Below are 11264 nucleotides of genomic sequence, written 5' to 3'. Positions count from 1 at the left end.
GCAAAATAACACTTGTTGGGACAGGTATTGGCACCCTCATATATTTTCTCATAATTTTCAAAATATTTTGCCATATGCTAGATATTTTTTAGAGAAAATAGGCAAATGGTGAAATTTGCATTTTGGCCTTGCACTAGGGGTTTTCATGAGTGATTTGAGTTTTGAATACTACCCCTAAGTGCAGTACCTCATGCATATTTCAAGAACCAACAATTGCATAAGAAGTAAGAATTTAAGTGCTAAAAGCTTAAAACTAAGACTTGTCAAGTTTGATCCGAGTTAAGCTTTTTCACTCGCTTTGTTGGCGGTTATCTCAACTAGGTTAGACAAGCCCTAGATGCAATACAAGAAATTTAAACATGCAATGCAAGCTTGACAACACCATTTGACATCTTACATAAAATTTCTGAGATCAAGAATATTTAGTTCATTCCTCAACATGCAAAAGCGGGTCTTATCAAGAGGCTTAGTGAAAATATCCGCTAATTGATCTTCCGACCTCACTCCTTCTAAAATGATATCTCCTTTAGCAACATGATCTCTAAGGAAGTGATGACGGATATCAATGTGCTTGGTGCGAGAGTGTTGTACAGGATTATTAGCAATTTTAACAGCACTCTCATTATCACACAACAAAGGTACCTTTTCTAGAACTACGCCATAGTCTAGAAGAGTTTGTATCATATACAAAATTTGTGTGCAACACGCACCTGCGGCAATGTATTCCGCTTCGGCAGTTGACAAGGCAACACTATTTTGCTTTTTGGATGTCCATGAAACTAGTGATCTACCAAGCAGATGGCATCCCCCAGAAGTACTTTTCCTATCAATTTTGCAACCGGCATAGTCCGAATCGGAATAGCCAATTAGATCAAAAGTAGCTCCTTTGGGATACCACAGACCAACGCTTGTGGTGTGCCTGAGATACCTAAGAATTCTCTTAACAACGCGAAGATGAGCTTTCTTAGGATTAGATTGAAATCTAGCACACATGCAGACACTAAACATAATATCGGGCCTAGATGTGGTAAGGTATAATAAACTACCAATCATAGAACGGTAGAGAGTTTGATTAACTGGGTTACCTCCCTCATCTAAGTCGAGATGTCCCTTTGTTGGCATGGGGGTCTTGATTGGTTTGCACTTCTCCATGTTGAACCTTTTCAACAAGTCTTTAGTATACTTCTCTTGTGAGAGAAAGTTACCATCTTTCATTTGCTTGACTTGAAAGCCGAGGAAGTACGTTAGCTCACCAATCATTGACATCTCGAACTCCTTCGACATCAACTCACCAAATTCCTTGCAATGATAGTCATTTGTCGAGCCAAAGATTATATCATTAACATATACTTGACAAATGAAAATATCACCGTTATGTTTCTTTGTGAATAGAGTTGTGTCGACGGTCCCGATCTTGAAGCCCTTTTCGATGAGGAAGTCGCGAAGACGCTCATACCAAGCCCTTGGAGCTTGCTTTAGCCCATATAGCGCCTTGGACAACCTGTAAGCATGGTTAGGATATCCAGGGTCTTCAAATCTAGGTGGTTGCTCAACATATACAAGTTCATTTATGAAGCCATTTAAAAATGCACTTTTTACATCCATTTGATAAAGTTTTATATCATAGCATGATGCATATGCAAGTAGGATACGGATGGCTTCCAGTCGAGCAACCGGTGCAAAGGTCTCTCCAAAATCTAAACCTTCAACTTGAGAGAAACCCTTTGCAACAAGTCTTGCCTTGTTCCTTACAATCACACCTTGATCATCTTGTTTGTTTCTGAACACCCACTTTGTTCCAATGATTCTTGCATCTTGTGGGGGCTTCTCTAGGGTCCAAACTTCGTTACGGGTGAAGTTGTTAAGTTCTTCATGCATGGCATTCACCCAGTCCGGATCCTGTAGCGCCTCATCTATACAAGTAGGCTATCCACAAGAAACAAAGGAGTGATGTTCAATAAAAGAAGCATGTCTATGTGATCGAGTAATAACCCCTTGTGAAGGACTCCCGATGATTTGGTTTTGAGGATGAGCTTGAAGTAGTGATGAGTTTCTCCTGTCAACCACTTGGGAAGAAGATCCTGGAGCATCAACATCTTCGGCTTGTACCCTTGCTTGTTCATGAGAGACAAATGTATCTTCATTTGCATGCCTCTCATCTTTTTCATCATCTTGTGGTACATTTGATGAAGAAGGCCTGTCAATGTTTTGCACCTCTTCTTCATCTTCTTTTGGTTTGATAGCTCCAATTGGCATGTTCTTCATTGCTTCCCTAAGTGGCTCATCACCTACATCATCAAGATTTTCAAGTGCTCCTTGGGAGCCATTAGTCTCATCAAATTCCACATCATATGTTTCTTCTACCACGCCAGTGGCATGGTTGAATACTCGATATGCTTTGGACTTTAATGAATAACCCAAAAGAAAACCAATATCACAACGTCTTTGAAACTTCCCTAGGTGATGGCGTTTCTTGTAGATGTAGCATTTGCACCCAAACACCCGGAAGAAGGAGACGTCTGGCTTTTTCCCATTTAGTAGTTCATAGGGAGTCTTCGCAAGTAGCCGGTGAGGAAATAGCCTGTTTGATGCATAACATGCAGTGTTGACAGCTTCGGCCCAAAACCTCTCTGGTGTGTTATACTCATCAATCATTGTTCTTGCAAGTGTGATCAAGGTCCTGTTTTTCCTTTCAACAACTCCATTCTGTTGAGGTGTGTATGTTGCAGATACTTCATGCTTGATCCCAATTTCATCACAGTACTCATGAATGTTGGTGTTGTCAAATTCTTTGCCATTATCACTTCTAATCTTCTTGATCTTGCAATCAAATTCATTTTGTGCTTTCTTGGCAAACTTCTTGAATATAGATGCAACTTCAGATTTGTCATGGAGAAAGAACACCCAAGTGTATCTTGAGAAGTCATCAACAATCACTAGACAGTAGAGGTTGCCACCGGCACTTACATAATTTGTAGGTCCAAATAAATCCATATGAAGTAGTTCCAGTGGCGTTGATGTTGACATGAAAGCTTTAGTATGATGTGTATTAGCAACTTGCTTTCCAGCTTGACATGCACTACATGGCTTGTCTTTTTCAAACACCACATCCTTTAATCCTCTAACCATGTCTTTGTTTAATACCTTCTTGAGTGTGCTCATCCCAACATGTGCAAGCCTCCTATGCCAAAGCCATCCAAGTGAAGCTTTGGTGAAGAGGCAAGTTCTTAAGTCTACATCTTCTGAAGTGAAATCCACTAAGTAGAGGTTGTTGTATCTAAATCCCTTGAACACCATTGATTCATCATCCATATTTGATACAATAACCTCTGTTGGAGTGAATAAGCATTGAAGTCCAAGATCACAGAGTTGACCCACTGATAATAAATTGAAGCTCAAAGGTGCAACCAAGAGAACATTTGATATTGATAAATCATTTGAGATTGCCACCTTGCCAAGTCCTTGCACTTTTCCTTTTGAATTGTCTCCTAATGTGATTTTATCTTGTCCATCAACATTCTCATCAAGTGAGGTGAACATCCGTGGGTTGCCTGTCATATGCTGTGTGCATCCACTGTCAATAACCCAATGGCTCCCACCGGTATTGTAGTTCACCTACATCCGTAGACAAATCAAGCTTGAGTTTTGAGGGCCCTATATTGCATAGGACCAGCGACTCTGTCAATCAAGGACTTTGCAACCCAGATTTGTCTAGGTCTACTCTTGTTTGGTGGACCTAGGAATGTAACTTTGACCTTTCCATTTGCAACCTTTCTTAGAACATAATGATCATTGAAAGCAAATGGTCTTGAGTGCTTAGGCAAGGGAGTTGGTGGTTTGGCTTTGCAGTTGTGGGCAAAATGACCTTCATTTCCATACTCAAAGCATTTGATAGGCTTGTGAGTCTGCTTAGGCTTGTATTGAGTAGTAGCTTTCATTTGCACAAAAGCATTGTATCCAATACCACTCTTGTTGTTTTTCATGACAGTGTTCATAAGCAGCTCATTTTGGAGGTATTGACCCTTGTTGAACTTTTGCACACTTGTTGCAAGATGTTCATTTTCACTCTTTAGTTTCTTGACCTCATTTTAAGCCTTTCATTATCCACTGCCAACTCATTGTTGAAATCATTGTTCTCAATAGCATCCTTTCCTCTAGTAGTTGCATCAGTCAAGTATTTCTTCAATTTTTGGTTGTCTAAAGTCAAGACTTCAACTTTTTCAGTCAATTCATCATGTAGACTAGTTTGCTCTCCTTGACTCAAATCATCACATGAGGTTGCTACATCAATCTTAACAACAGGGTTAATAGCCTCATGTGTTTTGCCAGATAAAAGTTCATTTTCAACAAGAAGATTGTCATGATCAAATTTAATCTGAGTATAGTCTTCCTTGATTTTTACTAGTCTATCCTGCAACTCCCTATTAGCTTCATTTAATTTGTCACATTTATCCTTAGCATCTTTTAGGGAGGTTGTGAGCTCATTTATAGTTGATGACATAGTTTTATTTTCTTCTTTTATTTCATCACTAGCTTTCATAACTATGTCATATTTGGCATTTAAAGATTCATTTTCATTTTTCAACCTATCACATTTAGCTTTTGACTTTCTAATAATTTGAGTATATTCTTTAAGCAAGTCAGCTAGCTCATCATATGAAGGTGAAGCAAATTCCTCATCACTATCACTACCACTATCATCAGTAATATCAATATCATTTTGTACCTTCCGTTCACCCCTAGCCATGAGGCATAGGTGAGAAGTCGATGATGGCGATGATGGTGGTGAAGAGAAGTCCCCGGCGATGGCGGCAACTTTTTCATCATTCTCTTCTTCACTTGAAGAAGATCCACTTGATGACTCAATGTCAGTGAGCCAGTCACCAACAATATATGCCTTTCCATTCTTCTTCTTGTGGAACCTCTTTTGCTTCCCATCCTTCCTCTTGAAGAATTTCTTTTCCTTCTTTTCATCATCGTTGTCATCTTCTTTCTTGCCCTTGAACTTGTTCTTCTTGGGCTTGTTACATTGGTGAGCAAGATGACCGAGCTCACCACAGTTGTAGCAATCCATCTCAGAGATGGGCTTTCTTTTGTTGGAAAAGAATTTCTTCTTTCTTGAATCAAATTTGATGCCTTCTCTGTTGAGCTTCTTCAACATCTTGGTGGTCTTCCTTACCATCAAGGCAATGTTAGCATCAAGGTCATCATCACTTGAGGATTCTTCCTCAACTTGTATTTTTGCTTTTCCTTTTTTTTCTTGATTTTCTTTGAGAGCCAAATCCTTTCTTTTGGAAGATGACTCTTCTTTGTCGTTGATGTGCATGTACATCTCATGAGCATTGATCTTTCCCAAAATCTGTGTAGGTGTGGTAACTGAAAGATCCATTTGATGTAGCACAGTAACAATGTGTCCATATTTGTCTATTGGGAGGACACTGAGAATCTTCCTCACAACATCCGGTTGTGAGATTTGAGTAAGCCCCAATCCATTAACGTCCTCTACAAGAATATTGAGACGTGAGTACATGGCATTGGCATTTTCATTAGCAAGCATTTCAAAAGAATTTAACTTTCTCATGGCTGTGTGATATCTCTCCTCACGCTCACTTCTAGTTCCTTCATGTAGAGCACAAATGTCCATCCACAAATCATGAGCATTTTTATGATTTCTTACTCTATTGAACACATCTTTGCAAAGGCCTCTAAAAAGGGTGTTTTTGGCCTTAGCATTCCATTTCTCATAATTAAACTCATCACCTACAAGATTTGTGCGATCTCTGGGTTCGGGGAATCCTTGTGTGGCGGCTTTATAGACACCAATGTCTATAGCCTCTAAATATGCTTACATACAAATTTTCCAATAAGGAAAATCGTCACCATCAAAAACGGGAGGAGGTCCATCCCCACCGGACATCGTAACTCTTAGCGGTTAAGCTAATCTAAGAGCAACAAGGCTCTGATACCAATTGAAAGGATCACGATGCCCAAGAGGGGGGGTGAATTGGGCTTTTCTAAAAATCAACACTAATTAAAAGCTAAATAAGAGCTAAGCAAGGGCCCAACTTCACCCCAACAACTAGCACTAAGATAATAATACTAGAAATACAATAATGCTAACACAATACTTCAAATACTTGCTAAACAAATACACAATGTAAAGTGATTGAATTAAGTGCGGAATGTAAAGCAAGGTTTAGAAGACTCCTCCAATTTTTCCCGAGGTATCGAAGAGTCGGCACTCTCCACTAGTCCTCGTTGGAGCACCCGCGCAAGGGTATCGCTCCCTCTTGGTCCTCGCAAGAACTAAGTGCTCACTACGAGATGATCCTTTGCCACTCCGGCGCGGTGGATCTGTGGCGGAACTGCCCGAATTATTCCAACTTAAGTGCCTACGTCCCGCCTTAGAGGCTAGACCGCACTTAAATGGGAATAACCCGTCAATCCCTCGGATCTAGTCCGACACGGCCACTGACAGGATCAAGTACCACAATCTCACTCGATGGTGAGTCACAGAGCAAATACAATAAAGCATAAAACCATGCATGTAAGACTATTAAATTATTACATCACCATCGGAGTTTTGCAAAAGTAGTCATCATTGTTCGAAGTGCAGCAGAATAAAACTAACGGTAAATAAACATAGAGATGGGGAAGCCTGTCCCATCACTCCTCGTGCTCCTCCTCAGCTGAGATAGGGTCCCACTCGACAGTCCAACCCGGTGGCAAGATGGACGACCAAGTCACTCAAGCAACCATGTCCTCCAGAGAACCTGTAAAATTATGCCACAAGCAATGCTTAGTATACTAATACTCAGCTAGACTTACCCGGTGTGAGGAGTCTACTCCTCTACCTCTAGACATGCAGCTGTTTGGCTGTGGGGTTTTGTTGCCAAAAGCACTAGCTGAGTTTCTAAATCAAGTTTTAACTTTGTCAAGTTTAAGTGTGACTCTCTTAAGGCTAAATATGTAATAACTGCTCATACATGGTAGCAAACATTCTTAGCAATCAACATATTGTATCAACTCATCATATTTCCACTTGTTACTCAATGTAGCAGCATGGATCAAGCAGTCTCATTAGCTGCGAGAAGCAGACGATTCGAATCGAGTTTTTAAACCTTGCAAGGTAAACCTAAACACACGACGTGGCGAGGCACTCCGTCCCCACACACATCAACCGTCCCCATCGATTCCCTGGCAACAGAAAGGGGCTCACCGCCTTGGCGTACAATGCCTCACTGACCCTGACTGCCGTCGTGCAGTGACCGCACTTGTACCCACCATAACCGGAATGGGAGACGACGTCTCAGGTCGCGTGAGGAGGGCAATCTACGGGTAGGTTCACTCAGGTACTAGGCTTACCGATTTACCATATTTCTCGGTATGTGTTTAGTACGTTCAAACGCTTGACACACGGTACCACACCTTAATCCTTATTCCAATTTTCATCCCGTGGACAACCAACCCCCATGAATTGTTGTCCACAACCCAGCATCATTATGAGAAGAAAGTGGATACAACCAATTTCCTGACCTCGCGCGAGTGCTAGAAAAATCACTCGACTTCTACCGAGATCCTAATGAATAAAGCAGCTACTCGACTTAGCATACTAGTATTCATCTCAAAGGGATTCCTGAGATCATGCAACTAGGGTTTCAAACAACTCCTACACTTAAGTGCACAATCAATCCTACAATCATTAAGTATATTAAAATAGCATAAATAACAGGTTATGCATAAACCGGGGCTTGCCTTCCAAGGCTGTGGCAGGCAGATCCTCTGGTGCAGGCTCGGGTGCTGGATCCGGGGCTACCTCCTGAGCAGCTCCTTGCTCCGGCACGAGGACGTACTCTCCGTCAGCGATGTTACAGTATATCGAAATGTAATGAACATGTATGTCATGATTATGCAGGATTTAATAACATTATGCTAAAAGAAGAAAAACTAAGTTAATGAGTAACTTAGGGTTTCTTGGTCATGCGGGGCTTTTAGTGGTTTATGCTTATCACTCTTGGTTTAGGTTTTTGTTAAGGATAAGCATATAGTATTGGTATCTCCTTATTATAATTTAGTGGACAATTTACAAAGGGTTTTAGGATGACACCCTTTTCCATTATTCATTTTCCTTTCTTTATTTTCTATTTATGAATTCTAGTGTAGGTTTGAACTACAACATTGGTTTAACTTTTTCCAAAAATTTTGTAAAAATTACAGTGGCTTGCCTATGGTCAATATAGCCTGTTCTAGGACTTTGAGGTTCAATTGAAAAAGGCTATGCTTTAGACAAAAATAACAAGAGTTATGTAAATGGGCCACTTTGCACTACAACTCTTAATTAGGGGTGGGTTCTGTCCTAAAGGTTATTTTTGTTGGCATCTAACAGTAATAATAGGCTTCTGTGCCAAAGATCACAGAAAGCTAAGGAATGGTTATTTAGTTATGATTTTCTAAAGTTTAATGCCAAAAAGGCACTTTCTACTACATTGTTATTTGAAAAATGTCAAACAACAGATTTCATATTTTTCCTAACTTCTTAATAACAAAACATTAACTATCCCAAGGGTTGGGGTGTTTTCACCTTGGGGTTATTTTTGTAGGGTTTTTCTAAGTTTTTCTTGTTTTTTTAAAATAAAAAGTATCCTATTTATTTTATACTAAACCAGGGTATCATAGATTTTTATAGTGAACTACACTGAATAAGTACCCTAACAAAAATAGGAGTACCCCCTGGTTCATTATTTAAATCACCTTTTCTATTTTTCTTAACCTTAAGCATATGGTAAAATAAATGGCAAAAACTAACTTAATGGGGTGGACAGAGAGGTTTAGCTTTTTTAAACAGGTTAGTAGGTGGACATAAACTTCTCCAAATTTTCCTAACCTTAGTCAAATAGTGCAACTATTTTTATTCCTATTATTTAGTTTTTGGCCAAAACAATAATTAAATCAAAACCCTAAAGTTTTCTGTAGTACATAAGGGTTTTATATTTTTTCTAAGCAGTTTACATTATTTACAGTCTGAAATTGGTTTGACTAAATTTGGATGAATAAAACAGAAGTTATGAATTATTCAAGTTCTGTTCAAAATTTAAATCAAATTTAATAAAGGTTTCCTGGAAAACTACTTTGCGCCGAGGACCCTAGGTTTAATCCAAATCAACCCACTCAAATCTACCCCTGCGCCACTATTCCCTTGAGTCACTGACAGTTCAAAAATCCCCCTGACCTTTCCTTCTTCTTCCCCGAGGTCCTTCCCCTAATGTAAACAGTACCCGCGGGAAAGAAAAGGGCGGTGCGGCTTACCGGCAGCGAGAGAGGTCCGGCGAGGGGCGGGGTTGGCTCGGGGAGGCTCTGGCGGTCACAACGATGTACGGTTTGACGACCGGGATGGCCGGAATCGCTCGGTCCGCGTACGCAGGCGGGTGTCCTCGTCGGCGGCGGGTGTGCCGGCCAAATCACGGCGATCTAGTTCAATCCAATGGCACGGTGAGCTTCACAGGGTGATGTAGAGGCTATCTGTGCATTGAATCGAAAAATGGCGCAGTGGCTTACCCGGTCTACGCTCGCCGGCGGTCGGATGGAGTCCGGCGACCGTGGACTGGCCTCTCTGGTGAAGCAGACTTCGATTCCTCGCTCGGGGAGCTTCACCGAGGTGTGCTCAGTCTTCTCCGAGGGTCGAACGGGGTTGGGAAAGGCTTGGTTGGCCGGTCTACGGTGGTAGGGGCTCGGGTGGCCGCGGACACGCCGTGCACGGGCAAACGCCGGTGAGTTTGAGCTCCGGTGAGGTTGAGCGTGCGCGGAAGGGTACGGTTAAGGTCACTGGGCGTTATATAGGCGCAGGCGCGGGCCATGGCGTCGGCTGGCCTTTGGCGCGACGCGGGGCACGCGAGGTCGGGCGAGGGCGTGCTCTGGCGCGCGCAGAACGCGTCGAACACGTGGAAGTGTTCATCTGCCCGTGTTCAAACGCCTGCTGAGATCGCAAACGTGCGAATCTTGGCAAAAATCCAGCGCAGACCTCTTCCTGGCACCTATGGCTATCTCTCATATGTGAGTTCCAAGGGAAGATAAGCCCTAGGTCAGAAGATATGCGGATGCCAAATCTGGCTTGTCCCCCTGCCCGCTGCGCGACAAAAGTGATGCCAAGCCATGACAAACGTCAAGGTCTCGGTCTCAACTTTTTCCAGGGGGTGCCCTAGGTGGTATGCCACATTTTTGGTATAGAACTTAAGTGGTTTTGGTGCCATCTTCAAGGTGAACATGGTGGGCCTTTAGATTAGGTGTAGTTTTTGACTTAGAGAGAATTAGAGAGCTCTAGCTCTTTCTCTACTTAGGGAATGGATTTGGGGTTTCTTAAGGGGTCTTTTAGCAATGTTTCCTCTCTATAATTGTAGGTTAATAAGTTACTTAACTTTGTGCCAAAGGTTTGGTCATGACTTGCACCTTTGCTTAATCCCTCACCTTTAACCAAGGTGCTTAGGAGATAGGGTTCAAGGGAGGTCTAGGGTTTACTCCCCCCTTGTCCAAAGTGATAAGTGCACACAACTTGGGTAATGCTTTTGGTCATCCACATCTCCTGGTTAAAACCTAGCTTCCAAGGCCCTTACACTTTGCTCCTTAAGTTTCTTCCACATGTGATCATAGTCATTAGTGCATAGATGTGCCCTAGCCATGGTAACACCTGAGGTGTTACAGCCCTCCCCCCTTAAAGGAATCTCCTCCTAAGATTTTAGGCAGAGTCCTCTAGAGGGGTGCTATGAAAGCGCGTTGGTGTGCTACTCTTTGTTTTACTCAAGTTTCTCTTGTTAACTGCTCTTCGAATGTCATTCTCTTTGCAACTTCAGAAGGAAGTCCTTTTTAAGTTAAATCCACAACTTAGACTACCCTTGTTATCTAAGTTTTTCTTATAATTGTATTCAAAGGGCAGGCGGGGTGGGGTTTTGGGTTACGTACCGACTCCTTTGGGCAGAAAGTCGGGGAAGTGAGAGCGTAGAAAATCCTCAGTCTCCCATGTAGCTTCTTCTGCTGAATGGTGACTCCACTGAACCTTATACATTCGGATTGACCTTGCCCGTGTTGATCTCTCCTTCTGATCCAATACCTTGATGGGGTACTCTTGATAGGACAAGTCTAGTTCTATCTCAATGTCCGGTTCAGGTAGCACTTCAGTGGGTAGGCGAACACATTTCCACAGCTGAGATACATGGAACACATCATGAACAGCTGACATGCTGGGTGGCAACTTCAATTGATAGGCTACAGGT

This window comes from Zea mays, chromosome 5, assembly GCF_902167145.1.
Source record: "Zea mays cultivar B73 chromosome 5, Zm-B73-REFERENCE-NAM-5.0, whole genome shotgun sequence".
NCBI classification, from domain to species: Eukaryota; Viridiplantae; Streptophyta; class Magnoliopsida; order Poales; family Poaceae; genus Zea; species Zea mays.
This window is presented reverse-complemented; position numbering follows the sequence as displayed.